Source organism: Orcinus orca, chromosome 1 (assembly GCF_937001465.1).
Source record: "Orcinus orca chromosome 1, mOrcOrc1.1, whole genome shotgun sequence".
NCBI classification, from domain to species: Eukaryota; Metazoa; Chordata; class Mammalia; order Artiodactyla; family Delphinidae; genus Orcinus; species Orcinus orca.
In genome coordinates, this window is record NC_064559.1 from 19,986,303 (window position 1) to 20,008,753 (window position 22,451).

A 22,451-nucleotide genomic window follows, 5' to 3' on the forward strand; every position below is an offset into this window, starting at 1 on the left:
TGCCTAATACCTATTCCTCCCTCTCCAGCTCCATGATAGTCTTGAAATCAATAGCCCATAATAACAGGGAAAGCTATCCCCAGGCTTTCAGACACCAGGGGAGGCAGAAGAGGGCTGGAGCTTCTTGAAAGCCTTATCCCCAGAGAATTGTCATTATTTGACTTGTCTGGTAGTCCTGGAAGGCTCCCACTTGAAAGACAGTCTTGAGCACCTGACCTAGTGTGGAAAACATTTTCCCCAAGAAAATACAGATAAAGAAATGAGGGCTTCCCTGGTGGCTCAGTGGTTGAGAGTCCACCTGCCGATGCAGGGGACACGGGTTCGTGCCCCAGTCTGGGAAGATCCCACATGCCGCGGAGCGGCTGGGCCCGTGAGCCATGGCCCCTGAGCCTGCGCTTCCGGAGCCTGTGCTCTGCAACGGGAGAGGCCACAACAGTGAGAGGCCCGCGTACCGCAAAAAAAAAAAAAATGAGTAGCACCAGTAGAGGTAAAAATACAAGTACATATAAAAGACAATATAAATATATATTTCTGTTTGTAATTCTTATTTTTTCTTCTATCAGACTTAAAAGAAAAATGCATAATCTAAAAATTATAAATCTTTGTTGATGGGCACAGAATGGATAAAGATATAATTTGTAAGAGAACAGCAGAATGAAAGATGAGGAATGGAATAGCAATGTTTTCATACACAATTGACATTAAAATGGTATTGATTCAAGCTAGATTTTTAAAATTAAGATGGTAATTTTAATCTCCAGGACAACCAGTAAGAAAATAACTTAAAACAATATACTAAAAAATGACCAGGAAGTTAAAATGAAACACTATAGTATTCACATGGTTTCCTGGCCCTGTATGAGTTTCCTTGCTCCCACTAGTAAAGTTATTCTCAATAATATGAGATCCTGATAATTCCATGTGGGAACTTGTGGAGTGTAAATGTGCTAGAGGATCCCTACAATTCACTCTCTAGAAAGGGATGTACTTGATAAGTCTTAGTCCCCAGGCCTTACCTTACTGCCAAACCCATGTCAAAAGCAACCACCAGCTGGCTTCAGAAAAAGACACAAACAACAGGAAAGACTATGCAAACTTGGGTTGAATGTTACAATCCTTTCTCATGACATTTTAAACCTTCACTACTGTGGCCCAATAGGCCTGATGTTGATCCAGCGGAGTCTCTGGTCCCCACATTGATGGTGAAAAACAAAGTGGTGGGAGAGATGTGAGGACCTTGAGCTCTCTTCAGTGGTTTATAAGCATCATAGGGTACAGAGTATGCTGCAGAATTTCATTTCACAAGCAGAGTTCTTGTTTTTTCAGATAAAATACAGTAATTGTGGATGCGTGCATAACCCAATTGTGATTTGTTTGCTCTACTTGGCTCTTTTATTGGCCACCTGAAGCTCTTCAAGCTTTGTAATTTCTGTTGGCAGCAAGCATGGGATCTTCTGGTGATTACAAAACAGAATCAGAGGCACACACATCCAGGGCTGGACCACTAAGCACAGGTCTGGCGTTTGGTATTTATTGGACCAGACACAAGTGACTTATGAATATACATATGTGCTGAGAGAGTTACTTATTGTCTTTTTGTACTTTCTTAATATTACTGGAGTAGAAAATACGAAACTCTAGTTTTACCCATAAGATTTTTTAATGTTACAGAAACAGAATTTTAGAAGTAAAAAGAAAACTGAAAAAGTTCGTGGTCTTCTTTTGGATTGTGGAAAACATAAGAAGCCACTATATCTTAAATTCTCTGAAGCCCAATTAAGTTAGGTTGTTTTTTTTTTTAACCTCAAGCTAACCAGGAGAGATAATAAAAGCATCACGGAAATAGTTACCAAATATATGAGTTACTAGAGCTTCTGCTGTTTCCCATTATCTAAAACAATATTTCTGCATAATAGGAATACTAATAAGATCCAATATCACAAAAATTGAAAAGTATAGTGTTCCTCTTAAAGTTTTTTTTTCCATTAATTTTAATAAAAATGCACTGAATCCCTACTGGGTGCCTAAGTCTGTAATAGGCATTGGGGAACCTAATGTAATTAAGAAATTAGCTTTACCTGTCACCACTCAGGTAGCTTACAGCTTACTGGGGAAAGTGAATCCATAATATAATTTGATCAGTGCACTATGGAGCTATCGTGCCTGGAACAAATGAAGCTTCTCCATTTGTTTTTCATATATCACTTAGAAAGACTGGTGCATTAATTTTTACATTTGTATCCTTGCCTGAGTAACCCTGATACCATATCTACTTCAACCAACTCATAAATCTGATGTGGGCTATAACATAGTTTTAGCTTGCTAGCCAGCATATTTATCCCTTATAATTTCTGTATATAATTCTATTACTTGTGTTCTTTCTTTATGCTTGCTCTACATCCTGCTCTTTCTCCCTCCATTTCCAGTTAATTTTTAAAAGAATGCCTGTATTAAAAATTGACTTCTTGCTCCTATTTAGTGATGTTCATATGTTTCCCTTTGTGATGCTCTGATTGTTTTTTTTTTTTTTTTTTTTTTGCGGTAAGCGGGCCTCTCACTGTTGTGGCCTCTCCCGTTGTGGAGCACAGGCTCCGGACGCGCAGGCTCAGCGGCCACGGCTCACGGGCCAAGCCGCTCCGTGGCATGTGGGATCCTCCCAGACCGGAGAACGAACCCGTGTCCCCTGCATCGGCCGGCGGACTCTCAACCACTGCGCCACCAGGGAAGCCCCTCTGATTGTTTTTGATGGCTTTATTATCCTGCCTGCTATGAGAAATATAAAAGGTATTAAAGTATTCAGATCACTATCATTAGATTTAGGTGTATCTATGACAAGTAGTTATGAAGGCAAGATTACTGAGGGAAATAGGGAGAGGCTGGTACAAGGGTACGAACTTTCAGTTATAAGATGAATAAGGTCAGAAGATATGAAGTCTAACATGGTGACAATAGTTGGTAATAGCGTATTGTAAAATTGAACTTTACTAGGGGAGTAGAACTTGTGTTTTTACACACACAAAGAGCTAATATATGAATGATGGATGTATTAATTAACTCAGTGTGGGAAATCCTTTCACAATGTGTATGTATATCAAATCATCACATTATACAATTTAAATATCTTACAATTTTGTCAATTATACCTCAATAAAACTAAAAAAAAAAAAAACTTTTAAAAATAAAATGTTCCTTTAAAGGATATAGCCTTTTCTTTGTCACTTGAGAATTGTGTTAGCATTGGGCATTTTTTTCCAAATTCAAATATAACACATTTTAAATTTACTTGTTAGTATATTACTCAAATTAAATGAAACAACTTTAATTATTTCATTAAGAATATTTCCAAATTTATAAATGAGTGTTATCATTCTTTCTTTTAAAACAGATTGTATGACTTCAACTAAAAGCGGTCTTAAATTTGACAGAGGAGTGTTGGCAATATAGGTATTTACTTCTAGTCTTGTTACCACCAAAGAGATGAGATGCTAGAAAATTACATTTCAGATGCAGTTTATTTTTTGTAAAACAAGTTGAAATCTACTGATACTTTTTCCATTCATTTCTCCAAGTTCAAATTAATAATCATGAAGTTGGGCACCTCACCCACATTTGAATGTGATCACAGTGAGGAGTTCTATGCAAAGTCCTATTTGTCCTGTGTCAGTTAAAAATCTCACAGCCCTGTGCTTTTCCATCTGAGGTCTCAGGCCTACTTACTTTGTTACTTATTGACTCTCTTACTGCTCCCTCTCTTACTCTCTCTGGGCATCAGTTTCTTTTTCTATAAATGAGGATAATGATAACTATTCCTCAATGCTATCTTGAATATTATTTGAGATAATACTTACAAGGTGTTGAGAGTTGTAACTTGCATGTTACAAACACTAAGTAAGTGACAGTAATGGGAGTTAGAAAGAAGAGGAAGGTTGAATAGCAATATTTCAATTGGTTGTATCAGTCGATTAATGATTGCTTTCATCATTTAAGCGTCTAATTGTTTAGTCTCCACAATGGACATGGAAGGAGTATAATGTCATCACTCATGACGATTATTGTAAAATCTTAATTGTGTGTAACCCAGTGCTAGACACTTTAGAAAATAGAAGGAAACCATACTTCTGCTTTTAAGAACACTGCCTGCCCATAAGGAAGCAGGCAAGTAGTTGAGAATTCAGCCGTATCCCTACTTGAAAGCAATGAGTGTTAAACTGCACGGTTTTTTCTAAATATACAATAGGAGTTCAGAGAAAGAAGAAAGGTGAGTATACTGCAAGGACTGGAAAAAACTTCTTGAGCTAGGACTTAGAGATTGAGTGAAATCTAAGTAGGTGGAATGGAAAATGAAGTTATTCTCAAAGGAGGATGCAGAAAAGAAAGGTCAAGGACTTTGGAGTCAGAATAGAACTGGCTGTGCCTTCCTCCTGCCTCATCCATTTAATAGCTGCAATATCTCAGGAAGCAATTAAAACCTGTTTCATTATAATGGCATGTGGATAATAACACTACATAGTAGTATCAAATGGTGTTTGTACAATGGGGCAATGATTTGGAAAGATCGAGAACACAGAAATATACACCTGGGCCACAGCGTAAAATTGACTTATGACACTAGATGAATGTGTTTAGGAGTGCTAATGTGGCCCCCTCATTCAGCTTAATGGTGTAGAAATCAAGGATCCCATGGTTCTTTACCTGCCCCAGTCTGGATAAATCCGTCTCTCAAGGGATTTCAGTTAACAATGAACAGAGGGAGACCCTTGGTGAGGAACTAGGGAGGCATGGGAGGGGGGACTCCGTGCTCGTTCATCTGCATCTTTATTCATTAGTGTTTTTCATCGCTTGTGCTGTTGTTGTGTTGGAAAACCCAGGAGAAAGCAATTTTAAGAATGTCTGAGTCACCATTCTGAAGAATCTTTAAACTAGACTTTTTTGGTCTGGTCTAGATAATATATTATCACATCAGTAAAAGGCAAAGGAGGGCTCTATGTAGGGAAATGTGAAGAACTAAGATAAAGATGAGAAGTTATGTGCATGCACGCGTGCACGCGCGCACACGCGCACACACACACACACACACACACACACACACACACTGAGTCTGAAGAAGCAAAAGCCCTAAAACACTGAGAGAGCAGGGTATAATTTTATATCTTTTAGGTTGTGTGGGGAAGGGCAAATGTTGGCACCCACCCTGTCAGGGGAAAAAAATGCCTGCCTGAGCTTGACCCCAAGAGGTGATGGGGCACAGACATGTTAGATGAGTCATTCATCATTGTTATCCGCCCCACCACACACAAACACAAAGTATAGCACCAATTCAAAGAGGAGCAAAACATATAGCAGCTAGGAAAAACACTGGAAGTGCTGATACTAAGTGCCCTAAAAACAAAGTTCTGACCTTACCCATGTTCGACATTAGCCTCAGGCTCACCAAATGGCTTCTTTCTTCAGCCTGCTATTCGAGTCAGTATTGCTAGCCATCCAGGTTTTGGGGCTAATTGTGAGGGAAAGCAACTGAGCCAGTGGGCAGCCCAAATGAGATTCTATGAAATAAACTCTTGCCTGGCTACCTAGTGAAATGAGTGACTGCAACTGTCCTCCCTTGTGCAGCTTCAGTTTTTAAAACATTATAAAGCACATCTATAGAAATCAATAACAAAACTAATATACAAGCTGAGCTAATTATTATAAAGTGAAGACCCTTATTACCACTGCTCAAGTAGAACAGAACTTTGCCCACCCTCCCATGGGCCTCATCCCGATCACAAGCCCCTCTCCTCCTTCAAAAGGAACCACTGTCTCACTTCCTAATAACCTCTCTCTCTTGTTTTTTTAGAGGTATCACCTAAGTGTGTGTCCCTAGGCAATACAGTTTAGTCCTGGCCACTTAAAAAAATGTGATATATCTGTTAAGTCTCTTTATTCTGTAGGCTTTCCTTCTACCTCTTTTTCTTGCTTTTCTGTTGAAGGACCTGGGACCTTGAACCTGTGTACCCAGCCCATTTTCCATTCTTTGTGCAGCTTAACTTGCACCTGTATCCTCTGTATCTCCTGCAATTTGGCAGCTAGATCCAGAGGATCCATCAGACCCAGGTGTGAGATCTTTAGCAGGACAATAGATGGTGTTGTTTCCTCATATCAGGGGACCCATGACATCTAGTTTTTCCTTTTTCATGTGTCATATTAGATCTCACTGTTACTCAATGCCTAGATTCAATAATTCACTGGGGATTGCAGAATAGTGATATTCTGGGTTTCTCATTTATTTTTTATACTTAGTTGGAATACTTTTATAAAGAGACACCTCTCCATCTACTACTGGGTTTCCTGGTTATAGAGTTCATAGAGGAAAGGCAAAATAAATGATCCATTTCTTACAGTTACCAGTTTCTAGTCTAATGAATAGGTTTACTATAACCTTCCAAAAATAAACATTTTTAACATCATTATGAATTCATAGATATAAACATATTTTTGTTTTAATACATTGTAATTATTATCCTTACTGAAGCTCAAGGGTAATAATTACAATGTATTACATTTACAATTACATTTTGGCCCATACGGGCCTCTTCAAGTAGGCTGTCTTTTTATCATAACATGTTTACTTTGTACTGTTTTCTTCCTATGTTTATAAAAAGATGTTTTGGTGCCTGTCTCAGACCTGGAATCAGCCATTTATTTGAGAAATGAGTTTATGTTAAAAGCGAATTATATTGCAAGGCTATGTGAATAACAAGGATGCTCCTCATGCAGTCTCCATATGGGAGAGAAGAGTAGAGTAACTTAGTTACGTCTTCTCTATGATGTGTTGGGTTAAAGATAGACGGAAAATTTCATTGGAATTTATGGTACAGGCTATTAGACGTGACTGCAACACATCTGGATTAATATAAAGTTAGAGAGAGACAAGGTGAGGTTAATGTGAGTGGCTTCCCCTGTACAAACTTGCTACAGGATAAATTTAATTCTTCACTAACTTCTACCTACTGCTCTGGATGAGCAGATACTGAGGATAGAGGGATGGCACTGGCAATTCTGGGCTTGCTATAGACTGAATGTTTATGTCCCCCCCAAATCCGTATGTTGAAATCCCAATTGGTAGTATTTAGAGCAGGCAGGACCTTTGGGAGGTGACTGGGTCATGAGGGTGGAGATCCCATCAACAGGATTAGTGCCCTTTGAAAGGAAACCACAGAGAGATCCCTTGCCCCTTCTGTCATGTAAAGACACAGAGAAAACAAAGTAGGGCATCTGTGATCCAGGAATCAGGCCCTTCCTAAATACTGCATCTGCCTTCACCTTGATCTTAGACTTTCCAAGCTCCGAAACTGAGAAATAAATTTCTGTTGTTTATAAGCCTCCCAATCTGTAATTTATCACCACATTGAGGTGCATGATAACTGCCCCACTGAATAAAAACTGAAAACAACAACTGAAAGAACTGTATAGGAAGAAAAATCTGATATCCAAAAGACATGAAATTGTCACCTGGAGATTTTTATAACTGGTAGACTATTCAAGGTGGAAGTTTACATAGTAATTTGTGACACCTGTTTGCGATGGTGGCTGTATGAAAGGTTAAAAAGTTTACATTTGTTCACATTGTCCATAATTGTTGAATATTTACTGGAAATAAGAAGTGGGCCCAGAAACAAAAGAGTGAATGATGGTGAGCATGTCCAGGTCTGCTGTATGTCTAGGATCTTGAAAAAAATTGGTCCATGGACATGTGTGCCTGTAGTACCACAAGGAATTTATTTATATAGTAGATACAGATACTTAATTATTTATGTGTCATTTCCTAGACTCTAATAGTTTAAAAGGAATGAGTCCGTAGGTTTCTTGACCCATTCAACCTTGACTGAGTGGATTAACTAAAGTAACTAGAGAAATACTGGGAGCTGTTTGTATACTTTTAATTGACTTCTTACGTCACAAGTCCTTTTCAATTTTGTTTTATGCTAGGTAGTAAAACAAAGTGAAAGCTATTTAATCTGATTCTGAATCACTGTTCTTGCCAGGCTCTGAACTCTGACAAGCCTCTGTAGTATAGCCTAGTTTAATTGGCATTAACAGTTTACACACTTATATATCCCACAATACAAAATCTACTCAGGGATCATTTTTGTTTTAATAATTGCATCCCGAGGGCCTGGCATCATCCTTAATAAGCATGAAATAAATGAATGAATGTGTCTTTCAGGTGTATGTGGGATGGGCTTATAGATGAAGAACCCCAAATCCCCAGTGTTATATATCCCCAAAGATATACTATCAAAAAAATAGTAAGAGTGAAATGAACATGGAATAAGCGTGTTATAATGGGAAATTTGAGAGGTATTTCCAGAAAGAAACCTGTCTTTCTATAGATTGTATGTACAGTGTAGAAAGTCATGGAATCATGAAATTTGTGAATTGGACAGGACCTTGAAAATAGGGAATCAATATAATTCCCCAATACTACACAGTGGTGTATTTCTCAACTACACATAAAGTATACATGAGAAGAGAGAAATCCAAGTTTCTAGATTTCTAATTTAAAAGAATTAGTGGAGCCACTTAGTAGACAAAAGCTGTGAAATCACTGAAGAGATGAACTCAGCCTGAAACATTCATAGTTGAGTGGATGATACACATCAATTTAAACATGTCTTCACAATAATTATTATTATGGAATTATAGTAGGAAAGACAAAGTGTGCTTCAGCTGTACTAATTATTGTATCAACAAGTTTAAAGCATTAGAATGATGAGAGCTGTTGAACGATGCAAGAACAGTATTGATTTTTGATTTCTAGAGGTGTTCAAGTACAGTATTTTTCAGATTTCTTTACAGTACCTTTCCATTTCAGAGATTATGTTTCCCTTTATTTTTTTTCTGTATGTACCCTTCGTATGCAGCTCTCAACTCTTTTTTAAAATTTTCTAGTCTTTTTTTTTTATCAGTTTAACAGAAGTAAAAGTCTTGAATTCCCACAATTTTTTTTTACAATTTTCTTTTCTTTCTGAGTTTAATAGTATTTCATCAGTTTGGGGTATAAGTGAATAAAATATTTGAGAATCATTCAGAGCAATTCTGAAGAAATACTCAAGTGAATTTTATACCCACAACAAACCCAGCAACAATATGTCAAAATTTATACTGGGCCAAATGCTTTTTATTTCCTTCCAGATGTAATTATGCATATACACAGATGGCAGGTAAAACAGCTCATTATGTAAAAGAAAGTGCATGGGCCTCCCTGGTGGCTCAGTGGTTGAGAGTCCGCCTGCCGATGCAGGGGACGTGGGTTCGTGCCCCGGTCCGGGAGGATCCCACATGCTGCGGAGCGGCTGGGCCTGTGAGCCGTGGCCGCTAGGCCTGCGTGTCTGGAGCCTGTGCTCCGCAATGGGAGAGACCACAACAGTAAGAGGCCCGCGTACCACAAAAAAAAAAAAAAAAAGAAAAAGAAAAAGAAAGTGCATGAATAACTGCTATACAGTATTCTGAATAAAAGTAAGTTGTTTCACACACAAAATGATAGAATAAAAGATGTAGTGAATTCTGTATCTAGTTTAGAAAGAGGGGATCTGATTGACATTTTAGTCTCAATTACACAAAACTGTGATAAACAATAGTGAATAAATGGTGGAGAGCACATCTAAACAGATGCTTATAATTGCAGAATGATGCAACCTGTCTCATTGAAGGTCTTGGGGAGTAGCTGAAACATTCAGATAAACACTGTTTAGCTGATGGAAAAGCTGGCCAACAAGCATTGCTGAACACCTAAAAAATCATAGGTAAGCAGGCATTCAGAACGGTTGCTGTGTTCTAACAAGGAGCAGACATCAAAACCAATAGTTAAAGCTATGAAACCAAGTGGCATCTATTTTCTCAGGACACAGAAGGCCATATAATGTAATGAATAGTGCTTTATATTTTCCTAATAAATAGTTTACTTTTTCTACCACATGTTTTAATTGATACTCATCTTGGATTATCACTAAACTAGAGATATAAAATTTTACTAAAATTTTGATTTTGTCTTTTACTATGAAAAATAGAAAAAAGTTAATGAAGATAATGCATTTCAATTGCTGACTGTATGCCCAGATAAGAAAAGGAAAACTTTTAAAAATTAAAAAAATTATTTTCAGGGCTTCCCTGGTGGCGCAGTGGTTGAGAATCGGCCTGCCGATGCAGGGGACACGGGTTCGTGCCCCGGTCCGGGAAGATTCCACAGCCGTGAGCCATGGCCGCTGAGGCTGCGCGTCCGGAGCCTGTGCTCCGCAACGGGAGAGGCCACAACAGTGAGAGGCCTGCGTACCGCAAAAAAAAAAAAAAAAAAAAATATTTTCAAAATAAGACCTTTTCTCAATAATAACATTTTTAAAGGCTGAGAATGCACACCCTGTTTTTGATGAAATGATATATTTTTAATCATTTAAAAATATTTCCAAATTTTCAAAATGTGTCTGAAGTTGAATTATATTGGGAAAAAAAAGATTACCTTGACCAAGGAAAAATATGATGAAAGTTTTGTAATTTTACTTTATATTATTCAGTTTGTGCATCTAATTACTTAATGAACAAAATGCCAACTACTGAGAACAGACATTTAGTGAAATAGTCAATATTTCTACTTAAGTCATTAGGGCTAAATGATTTAAACAATTTTAAATCTAAAAGCATACTTTCTGATGTATATATTTTTAAAAATCTTATCCACAATATGTGAAAGACTGTGAAAGAGTGTTTTCATCCTCTAGAATCAGAATGGAGACTAAGAATGTCATATCACTTACATAGAGTATCAAATTCCTCACAGTTTTAACAATTTTCTGAATTCAATAAGTTAAGCCCATCCATTGCTATACTTACTAGTACCCCTGGGTAAATCATTCTAAATAAAAAGCTTGCACAGGTGAAAGATAAGACTACATTACAGGCTATAGAGAAGACACTCTTTAATATTTCAATTGGTAATTAATGACCACACTTCTTTATAATATGGATTATACGTACACAAGAGAATAAGATTCTAACAGTGTAAACTCTGAGTTGCCCAACACACACATTCCCAACTGAAGTTGAACAAAGCCATGCTCTGCCTTCTTATTTCAATTCTCACACTGTAAATAAGTGTCCATTTCATGGTGTATTTTAGTACTACAATTCTTGCATTTTTGTGCTTTTTGTTGGTGGTTTTGCTGTCTGAAATGGCTCCCAAGCTCAGTGCTGAATCATTGTCTAGTGCTCCCAAGTAAAAGAAGACTGATGTATTAGGGAGAAAGCACACGTTAGATAATCTTCTTTCAAGCGTGAGTTGTGGTGCTGTTGGCCATGAGTTCAATGTTAATCAATCAACAGTTTATATTAAATAAAGATCTTTAAAACAGAAACACACACAAAACAAGGCTATATATTGATTGGCTGATAAAAACGTGTGATCAGAGGCTTGCAGGAAACTAACCCTATATTTCTTCTGGGTGAAATGTTTCATTATTTGCTAATTTGGTGTTTGTTGTGACTTCATAGTACATAACTTACACAAATAAAGAGAACTGACTGCATTTCACTCAGCTGTTATAATGGGAAAGTAGCAACTGATGATACTTAAATAAATGGGTGTGGCTGAATGAGTACCAGGTATTCCTGAATGTAGTTATATAAGGCATTGTACTAGGCACAGTGAACTTTATAACATTTAAATGGATATATATACACACACATGCACATATAGATATAAACATTAATAGAAATAACAAACCATGTACTCATCTTTCTCTAGAACAAGGTATTAAGTAACACATTCACAGACTGGAACACATAAACTACCAGAGGGCTCCAGAGGAAGCTGACATAGGTTTTGACTGAAGGAGACCAAGGTAGGTTCTCCGTTAAGCTAATACTTAAGTTCAAAGGAAGGATACATATTGGACATGTAGAGATAGAAGTCAGCCATCTCATGTAAGGTCAGCAAAGAAAGGACAGACTGCAGACGGTCCCCAACTTGTGGTTCTACTGAACGATTTTTTGACTTCACTATGGTATGAAAGTGGTATGTATTGAGTAGAAATTATATTTCAAGTTGTGAATTTTGATCTTTTCCTGGGCTAGTGCTATACAGTGTGATACTCTCTCGTGATTCTGGGCAGTGGTAATAGCAGCTCCCAGTCAGCCTCATGACATGAAGGCGAACAACTGATACACTTATGACCATCCTGGACCCACACAACTATTCTGTTTCTGACTTTCAGTACAGTATTCAATAAATTCCATGAGATATTCAACACTTTATCATAAAACAGGCTTTGTATGAGATGATTTTGCCCAACTGTAAGTTAATGTAAGTGTTCTGAGAACATTTAAGGTAGGCTAGGTGAAGCTGTGATGTTCGTTAAGTTGGGTATATTAAATGTATTTTCGATTTATGATAGTTTAACTTATAGCAGGTTTATCAGGAAGTAACTCCATCATAAGTTGAGAAGGCTCTGTAGTGGCCAGAAATTATTTAGTTTATTAAATGAATGGTTTGCATGTTAGCTTGGGTACTCCCAGAAGCAAATGCCAGGACAAAATTAAGTGTAGAAGGATTTTATTAGGAAAACAAACATGAGAGAAAATATGGAGAGGTCTGGACAAGTCAGGGAGGTCAAGTCTGACCCTGAGTGATGGAGAGAGTGGAGGAAGATCGCTGTGAGGTCTATGGCCAATGTCAGCCTCAGAGGAGTCTCGTCTCTCCCAGGAACAAGCTGCTATGCTCACTAACTGGCTGGGAGCCGTTCATGGGCAGCACATGCTCAGCTACACTCCTGATGGGGGAGCTCTTGTGGTCACCACAGATTGTGAGCTGAATGATTTATTTTTAATGAACCTTATAAAATGTGTTAAAATATTCATCTATGAACATTAAAAAATGTAGGTGTATTAGTTGTCACCCTTAGCCAGGCAAGATCTTGGAGTCTGAGCAAACTGAGTTTGAACCCTAGATACCACATATATAGGGTATATATGCAAGATAACTAATGCCTCTGAGTCATGTTTCTTAATTTGTAAAATCATGATAATTATCCCAATCTCGTATTTGTTGTGAGGAATAAACACGACAATGCATGTAAATAGTCCGGCACTAATGCCCGGCACACAGGGGGTGCAAAAATGGTAATACCCTCCTGATTTTAAATCTAACAAAAAGTGCATTCTAAAAATTTTGAAAGATTATTCTATTCTCAACAAAGGAAATATACTTAACTTTAGATAATCAATGTGAGCTCATTTCTAGTAATAGTAGTATCAATGAAATATTACGTCCTGATCTCTCTCTGTCCCTAAGGTTTGCTGAATGATTTGTAAAAATAATTTAGAAGGCAAGCGACTATACAGTCACTTGTCACAGAAGTTCATTTTGTCTGCATAACTCATGAAAGTCAGTATGGTTTCATTATGGAATTGTTCCACAGGCGATATGAAAGCATTTTCATATTGTCAACAAAATAACCATTGCATGAGAAATTATTACTCAGCACACCTATCCATTAACTAAAGTGTACACTTACAAACCATTAGGAAATGAAGGATATGTAATAAAGTCTCACTAAATTGATTTTTAATCTGGTTAGATTCTTAGGTTATTATTCTTTACAGTTACAGGTACTAAGTTGCATATTCCAATAATTTTTCACTGGTATATTCAAAACATGCCACACGTAAAAATATTGACTATACAACTCTAGTGCATATATATACAGTTTAAATTAAATTTAAGGACACTTAGAAAATAATAAAGTTCCTCAGATTTCCTTTGGGAATTAAAACATATTTTTATATAGTGAAAACAAAATAATGACAAAATAATCTACCAACTGAATGTGGTCTGAAAAGTTTCTTTTAGTACTCCACTTGAGTAAATATAATAAAACTGTATGTACAGAATCAAAATCTTGATTATTTTATGTTTAAAATCACCCTTAGTTTCAGAGGTAGAGAGCACAGAGCCAATTCTAAGTCTTAATTAGCACATATTTTTATAAATATGTTCCCTTTGCTAGCTACTACTCAAGAGGTTTCCTAGTCCTGAGAAATCTTCTTCCAGATAAATGTATTCATTTAGGATGAGAACAAGACTGATTTATCCTATATCATGTGAAAAGATTTGTGATAATCAACTCAGAACTCAGGAATGCCTTCAGTTTCAAATCACTGCCCATATAATAGAGGATGTAACCATAATTCAAACTGGAATTAAGCACGTGCATAGGCAAGGCCATGCAATTTAGATAGAGGAACAGTGTGAGTGATGACATAGAATCATCATCAACAAATATGTATTGAGAATCTCTTGTGAGCCAGGACTATTCTAGGAACTGGAATATTGTAGTAGGTAAAATAATAAATCTCTCTCTTCCTGAAGCTTCCATTCTTGCAGGAGAGCACAAACAATAAACAAACAACAGAATTACCTATACTGTGAGAAGCTATAGCCCGCATTGGACTGGAGCACAGATGCTGGAGACAAAGTACAAGGCTTTGAATCTCCCCTCTGCCACTTTATTGTTCTATTGTTAGTCTAAGACTGACTCTTAGCATCGTCATGCCTTAAGCTCTCCACATGCAAAATGGGGTTAATAAAACTGTCTCCTAGTGTTGTTATGAGGATCAAAGGGGTTCATATAGGTAAAGTTCTTAGCACAGTGTATGGAACATAAAGTCTTAGAAATACCTGCTATTAATATTAATATCATTTATCAGGTGGATAGAAGAGCTATGGGGGACATTCAGCAGTTATAGGGGAGGGTGTGTAGGTATTTGATAGAGGCTGGTCAGGGAAGGCCTCTGATTAAATGACACAAGCAGAGATCTAAAGATGATGATGAAGGAAGGTTTGCTGATCTTTGGAAGCAGAGTGTTCGGGCAGAGGGACAGCAAGTACAAAGGCCTGTAGACCACTTTAGGAGCTTGGCTTTTACTGACATGGATATGGGAACAGTAGAGGAATTTTGGCAGAATATGACATGATCTAACATATGTTAAACAGATCACACTGCCTGCTCTAAGAAGAAGAGTCTCTCAAGGGTCGAAAGAGGAAGGCCTGTTAAGAAGGTATTGCAATAATATGGGAGAGAGGATGGTGGATTGGACCAGGGTGGTACCAGTAATGATACAAAAAAGAAAAAAAGAAATTGAAGTCTAAGTCTATTTTGTAGATAGATCTGATGGGATTTTTTGACAGATAGGATCTGGGTTATAAAAGAGAAGTCAAGTTGTCTCCCAGGTTTTTATCATGAGAACTTTATCAATACAAACACAGTTTCCATTTAACAAGAAAGGAAGACCAGTGGATGGACAATGTTCAGGCCCCACTAAAAAATATAAACAGGAACACACCTCACTTAGATTAGCAAAAACATGGACTGAAAATGGGAAGTAGAAGATACACCATCTATGTACAGCCAAGTTCACGGAAGTCTTGGAGTTAAGCCAAAGATTTTATTTTGGAGGAGATAAGGGTTTGTTCAAACCATCCTTCCTTCCTTCCTCCCTCTCTCCCTCCCTCCCTATCTATTGATATTTTTCTTCCTTTCCATCCTTTCTTTCTTTCTCTCACTAGATGATCATCTTTAACTTTTACTCAGAACTTTGTATGTGGATACTTTGAACTTACTGCAAAACAGAGTATGACTTTCCATCTAAAGTAAAATTTGCCACTTGAACAAAATAGAAGCTATTATAAAAGGATAGGCTTTGTAAGTCAGAAAGAGAAAAACAAATATCATATATTAACACATATATGTGGAATCTAGAAAAATGGTACAGATGAAGCAGTTTGCAGGGCAGGGGTGGAGACACGGATGCAGAGAACCTATGGACACCAAGTGGGAAGTGAGGGTGTGGGGGGGTGGCGGTGGGATGAATTGGGAGATTGGGATTGGCATATATACATTGATATATATAGAAGAGATAAGTGATAAGAACCTGCTGTATAAAAAATAAATAAATAAAATTCAAAAAAAAAAAAAAAAGATAGGCTTTGTAAGAACCCACTTGGGTTTTCTTCTTTGTTCTCCTCTAACCAGAGTGCATGAGACACTGTGAAGGGCCCCTCTCTGTCACCACTTGTATCTTTTCCCCACATCTAGCATCTACTTCTTGTGATGTTTTAGAGTGTCATAGATAGCATCTTAAAAATTTGTTAAGTGTATTCATTCCAATTCTTCATAAACAATGGGCTTAGAAGCTATTCTTGAATTTCTGGGATGTTTTTTCATTTAACGTTTCACTAAAATAATTTGAAAGCATTTCAGTATAACTTCCTTTCATTTTAATATATAAAGTTATTTTCCCTTGTGATTTTCTCATTAGAAACATCTCTAAAAGCTAATGCTGAAAGTCACAGGAACATAATTTAAAAAATGAGAGGTCATCCTTTGAAAACTCAAAAGTAGTTAATCATCAAGTTAGAAAAGAAGTGATATAATTTGCTACACTATTTTTAGAAAATGTGTATTTCTGCTGGTTGTATCTTTTAGAGGAAAAAACAACCTCAGAGACAAAGCTGAAATGCTTTGTAAAAAAATTATATTAGGGGACTTCCCTGGTGGCGCAGTGGTTGAGAGTCTGCCTGCCGATGCAGGGGACACGGGTTCGTGCCCCAGTCCGGGAAGATCCCACATGCCGCGGAGCGGCTGGGCCCGTGAGCCATGGCCGCTGAGCCTGTGCGTCTGGAGCCTGTGCTCCGCAACGGGAGAGGCCACAACAGTGAGAGGCCCACGTACCACAAAAAAAAAAAAAAAAAAAAAAAAAAATTATATTAGTTAACTAATATAAAAAGCTAACATTGCAACTAAACTGATAGTACCATTTTACAAGTTCATAAAAATGTGGAGTAAAAGGAAATCCTGAATCACACAATCCATTAGTTTGTGAAAAAAATTTAGATTCCTAAGAGATTTTAGGAACTCGAATTTACAATTATTGCTATATATTTTAATTTAGATTTTTTTCCCCTCTATTATCCTCTCTTTACAAAACTTTTTCTTTCTTTTGGATATAATGCTTTACCTTTGATTTAAACACTCAGTGTAAATAAGTGGAATGATTGTATGACAAAGATATCTGAGTATCAACAAATCTATTTTTTAAAATTAAAGGTAAAATTGATTAGTAAAACATAGGGCCAGGGTACATGTACTGATGTTACATATCAAATATAATTGCTCCATACTTAGTTATCAAAAAAAAATGCTTTCAACTTAGACACAGTCTCAGTATCAAACCAGACAGATAACTAGATTCAAGTCCCTCTCCCATCACCATACTAGGCTAGAACATAAAGTTCTCCAATTAGGAGGAATCAGAACAGAGATTTACTACTCTGCAATTTGCAAATGGAGCCATTCCTAAGGTAATACAGAACTGGTATTAGGATGTTAGAAAGGAAAAACACAATTTAGAAAAGGCTTAAATACAATGGATAATAACTATCACAGAGTCAACTACTTATAAGTGATCGCAGGGGATCAGAACATGTAACATCTTGATTTATGTGTTGTCTAGTGAACCAAATTCAAATAACTGAAAGAAACTGCAATGAATAATTTCATGAAATAACATCAGTAAATAAACTGACAGTGATACATGGAAACTGGAATTCGAAACACTGAACAAGGATTATATCAAGAGGTCACTTTGCACACTTTGCAGAGATAAAAAGAAACAGATCTGACCCCTTGGTGGCTATATATATTTCATCTTATCACCAGGAGAAAGGATGAAAAGTGGAAAAACAAGTCATCAGTGAACTTCCTGGTTATTCTCTGCTTATATATCCTTGAAACTCTGGATTTTCAGACCTGGGGGTAGAATGGAGTTGCTTGTTCCTCTTAATCCCTTACAAAAAAAAGAAAAAAGAAAAAAATCATCTATTAGAGAATCTCTTGCTACAATGCGGTAGAGTGGCTGCAGTAAATTTTAAATGGCAGACCATGTAATTGGGCCACTTTGTGACCTGGCACAGAAACTCCCCTGTTTCCACTTCAGTGGCCAGTGGCCATGTAAGTAATGTAATTAATGTAGAGATTTCCACCAGACTCTTGGAGGCAGAGGTAAAGCAGCTTAGAACTAAGGGTCAGCCTGCCTTCCAGAGACGTGCATTGGTGAGAGGCAAGTACCATGCAGCAGAAGCAGCAGGGCAGACATCCCCAAGGGATGCACAGCTGATTTTCTATGGGTAAGAACCTCCGTAAAACTTCATTAGAGGATCCTGGTCAGCAGAGGATTGCTGAACTTCCCTGGGAGCAACCAATGAACATTGCCTGTGCTAAGAAAACAGTTTGTGGGTTTCTTGGGCAAAGAAAGCAACAAGGATAAGCGTTTGTTATTGCAGAAGGGGTAGGGAGACGTTGGCAAGGAGTCAGCAAAGATGGTATCAGAAAGCTAAGCACTTGAGGGTGAAGGAGGGTGTTTTGAGAAGAAATGCTGAAGGACAGAGCAGTTACAAAACCAACAGGTTCAAAAATAAGACTAAACATACCAGAGAGAGAGAGAGAAAAAGAGAGAGAGAGAGAGAGAGAGAGAGAGAGAGAGAGAGATTGTTTCAACACAAAGAGCTGAGTGACCTTGAAGGGACATATTTAAGTGCCTCTCCAACCTCCAACCCCATCAGTGAGAATGGGACTCCAGTGTCAGGTGCAATAATTTTAGAAAGCAAAGAAAGTAGCTTTTGGGGGCACATTTAAATTGCAATGTGTACACTTTGACAAACCCCTCCACACAGCAAGCTCTCTTGGAAAATCGAAGTCAACTGAAAAATAAATTCTGACATAATCTTATCTTTCACAAGACTAACAGTTGCCAGTAGTCCTACTTATTTAGTTCAGGGATAGTTTCGTGTTTTATTCAAAAGAAGTTTCTACAGTCTTTGCTCCTTAACTACATTCTGTGTCAACAGCTGTCATTTCAGTTTTTGGCAGCAGAGTTGTTATGAAAATTGACCTACAATGAGTCATATTACCTCATCCAGGTAGATTTATGAGGTTTAAACAAGTGATGCTACTTTTCATAGTGAACACTTTAGGTCCAAAAGGAACATGCATTTTGTTCCATCATAAGATAGAGCACTAGATTTTCCTGTACAGTTACTTCTCATACTGTTTAGTTAAATCATTCTATTTTATTCTGGTAGACATTGGCTACTTACTTTATACTATATATTAAATTTACTTTTTGACTCTTTACAATGATCTGAAATTATTAAAGCTATCATATTTATAAATTTTAACTTACCATGCTTTCCCTTGCTCAGAATTTATCCCAAATTTTGCAATTTTTTTGTTCTCTAAATTTGTCAGAGTTAAAGGAAATATCAAAATTAGGGAGGGGAAGAATTTCTAAAATGTACTCAGCAAAACAAAATATCCAGTTTTTCAAGATATGACTCATTTACTGGGCAAAGAAAGTAGAGGTCACAATCTTCAAGTTGCCTTAAATAGGATCCTAGATTCTTAATTCTACTATTTGCATGATAATAAAAAAGAAATTTATGAATTATATTTACAGTCTCTTATCTAAATATAAGGCAAAGTGAGACTGATAAATTCTATCTAATTCAATAAATTAACAGAGTTGTTAGAATGTTCTGTAATCATTATGCTAGAATCATCTGTTATGGTAGTTGACCTCAAAACATTCAGTTGGAGGATGCACTGTTTGTCGATCAACAGAAGCACCAAGGAATAGGTCACTGGCTATGGAGTAAGGCCAGCTCTTTGCATGTAGGTGAAATGAAAATGAAGGAAGAGAACAATTGGCTGATCTCACAAAATCATTAATAAAATCTGAAAGTAAGTTCGTCCTCAACAATACTATGTAAGCACTGTGAAAATGAAGTGATCCAGTTAATTTTGTCAATGCTAGCATGCCCTAACAAAATTACTTCAAATTATGATATCTTTGTGTGTGCATGGGTCTGTTGGTGGAATTCTTGAAGGATATTGCCTTTTGGGTATTGGATCCTGAGGCCTCTTTATATGTGACACATTATAAGGGAGATTTTCGCCCACCAGCTACTATGCCATATCCTCAGTTAGTTGAAGCCAGTAGGCTTTTTATTAAAATCAAGTAAATGATACCTCATTTGAATTTAGGAATAAATGCTATGTTTGAAGTAAAAAATTGTGAACAGCTTTTAATTATATGTTATGTATCAATGGATTATTTTTGCATGGACAACCCAGCCTTTGTAAATGTCTTTACAACTTCCAGTTAACCTAAGAGAAGAAAGCTCTTCCTGGTGGCTCTTCCAGGGGATAGCCATCACATCCCATGCCATTCCTACTGCCTTCCCTATGATGCCTACACAAGGTACACCCAGATTTTCAAGAACACATAGGCTGTAGAATGGTTCCATACCCCTTGCTCTCCTACCAACCGTGTGAAGCATATACTGACTAAGGTGGTGAAAAACTGGAACCTTTCTCCTCTTTGTAACCACAATTTTCTCTGCCGCCCCTCCACTCGACCACTTTTCATCTACGGTTGGTAGATAATGATGTACCATGTAAATTATGTTCTCTATGAAAATTCTGACCATTTAGAAAATAAAATAAAATAAAAATGTGTTTAATTCCATTTTTATAATTTAAAAATTAGACTTTATTGTGCACGTGTACCCGTGTGCATGTGCAGGTACAACGTGAACATTCTAGAGGACTCGGAAGTCAGAGATACTTGAGCTCAAAGACAACTTCAGTTACTTACTAGCTATGGAAGAGCAACAGTTTTTCTGAGCTTCAGTTCTTTAATCTGTTAAATAGAGTTGTTCAGTGTCAGTATTTTGGAAGGTTGTATTAAATGGTATAATAATGATAATATGTATTGAGCACTTATTACAGGCTATATAATGGGCTAAGTGAATTATATTAACTGTCTCATTTTACCTCAAAATAAAATCTATACTTAACATGATATAAGAGCAACTTTTAGTAACTTGAAAACTCAATCTTTGTGCAAGTAATACCAAATTCTGATCTATTGAACACACGAAAGTAAATTGGTGGCCACAGAATATTTTAGAGTTTTCAGCAAGTGCCACTGGATATTATCCTGGTAATGCAGTTCAATAACATATTTCAAGTCAACCAATGTTTCTGACAGTTATCCGTCATGATGTCTGTGACTATACCAACAAGATTTGCAAAAGCAGAGAACATAAAATTGAAAAAAGAAATTCATTTTTATGGTTCAGATATATTATAAAACCTTGACCAGAAGGTCTCAAGAAAGTAAGGAGGGATTTGCAATTTTAGAATTTATTATCCCATTGAGAATCCTATGTAGAGTACTTGATTAAGGAGATAAGGTTATATCTGAAAGGCAGAGAGTCTGGTTAAATAAGCAGTAGGTTTCCAGTGTCACTATATGCATTGTAAATAATACTTTTTTTTATAATAGAATCTTCCATGGGTCAGAATATTAAGGCTTTATCTTTCAAAATAACTACCCTATCTCCACCATATTTAACAACTACCTTAATCCGAATTTCTAACAATTAACTAACCTCTTATGGGAAAATTAAAAACATATATTTGGCATAATAATATAGTAAAGTGATTTTTAGTACCTGTAAAGTACATCAAATGTAAAGTATTTTCTCTAACAACCAATTCTAAAATTGGAAAATTTAGTGTTTTCTGTATAAACTTGATATTTGATCAATTATCAGAACATATTTATTAAGTGGATTAAAAGGAGAATTTTGAAAAAAAGGAGTGATTCAAAACAACTTATAACTTTTCTTTAAAGAATGAATGTAGTCATGCTCTCAAACTCAAATGTCCTTATAATTAAAGAACAGCCTCAATTTTGTTTTGCTGTTTCGAATGTTTGAATATCTATAATTCCCATCCCCCAAATCTAAGCAATACTATTTTAAATTTGATCATTTTCTTAGAGAAGATAAACTGCAAAAATTGCAGACTTCCACCAGCTCTGTTTCTTAAAGGGAATTACAATCTTTAGTCATTAGCTTCAAACATCAAAACACAACAGATTCAACATGCCAAACAAGGCAGGCCAGCATGATGGCAGTTCCCCACCCCACGAAAAACAGTGTGATCGCCTACTAATTGTCTAATTGGTGTGCATTTTACATAAATCAATTATCTTCAGTTAAAGACTCCAGAGTTCCATCGTGAGCTCTCTGCATGTTGGAGCCTACACTCCCGTCACCTTGGAAGATCATCTTATAGAAACACTTAATTCAGTTGACATTAACTTCACATATAAGTGGCTTCTACAGACCAATAAGAAAACCTTAAACTCTGTGTATTCTTTTCTGAGCGTAGGTAATCTATGGATAGAAACCTGGAAAGACACATATTCATATAAAGTCCTAACAAAATGAATATCTTTATAGTTGTGATTTAATATATTTTAATTATCTATGTTCAGTAATCCTAAAACTACAT